Genomic DNA, 914 nt, shown 5'->3' with positions numbered 1-914 from the left:
ATTAGAAAATATATTTAAATGATTCGTGCACATTTATTAAAACCCAAATTTATTTTAAACCCTGCAATATCCCGGGTACCCCCCCCCTTTCTCCCCTGCTTTTTGGAGCTAAAATTGTCTTAAAAATTATAAACATTTTGGATGTGGAGAGTGAAAGGAACCCAAACATACCAAAATTGTCCATTTTAAACCAGGACTTTTTCCCTTTATGAAAAGGTTAGGCTGAATTTTTATTTTTTTAAATCCCCCCAAAAATATTTGTAGAAATAGGATTTTTGACCACCCCTTGAATAAAAAAATGTGGAACTGTTTTTTGGGATTAAAGTTTGGGGTTTTTGGAAATAAGGGTTTTTCTTAACTTTGAGCTTATCTATTATATTTTTTACATAACTTTTTTCCCGGGGGTTTTACAACCAAGGTGTCATTTTTTCTTTTCTCTTAATTTTTTCCCACCAGGTGGCATGTAGGTAAAATCCCTTGACGTCCCTTGGACGAAATTTGGCAACATCCCATAGTGTGCCATTTCCCTTTTTTCCCGGGGCATTAAAGGGGCCTTTGCGGTGCCGGGAGAAAAGGGCTTTAGTATTGGGAAACTCCCGGGCTGCTTTGGGGTTTAATTTTAAGGCTGTGCCCCGGGAAAACCCCTTTTCGGGGATTATCTGTCGAAAAAAGGACACGGCAAAAAATGGGTTTGTTTTGTAAACGGGCCAATTAGAAAATCAGATTTGCAAAAGTACAATGTGATCAGGGAAAAAAACCCCTCCACTCATAGTGAATAAAGGATGGCATTTGGTTCATTTTGGAAAATTTATTTTAGATTTTAAAATGAATTTTAAAACCATTTTTGCAAACAAAACCTTAGAAAAAAGGGTTTCCAATTACTTTTAAGCATGCCCCACAGGGGAAAAAAGGGC

This window comes from Penaeus monodon, chromosome 15, assembly GCF_015228065.2.
Source record: "Penaeus monodon isolate SGIC_2016 chromosome 15, NSTDA_Pmon_1, whole genome shotgun sequence".
NCBI classification, from domain to species: Eukaryota; Metazoa; Arthropoda; class Malacostraca; order Decapoda; family Penaeidae; genus Penaeus; species Penaeus monodon.
Note: the sequence above shows the minus strand (reverse complement) of the source record.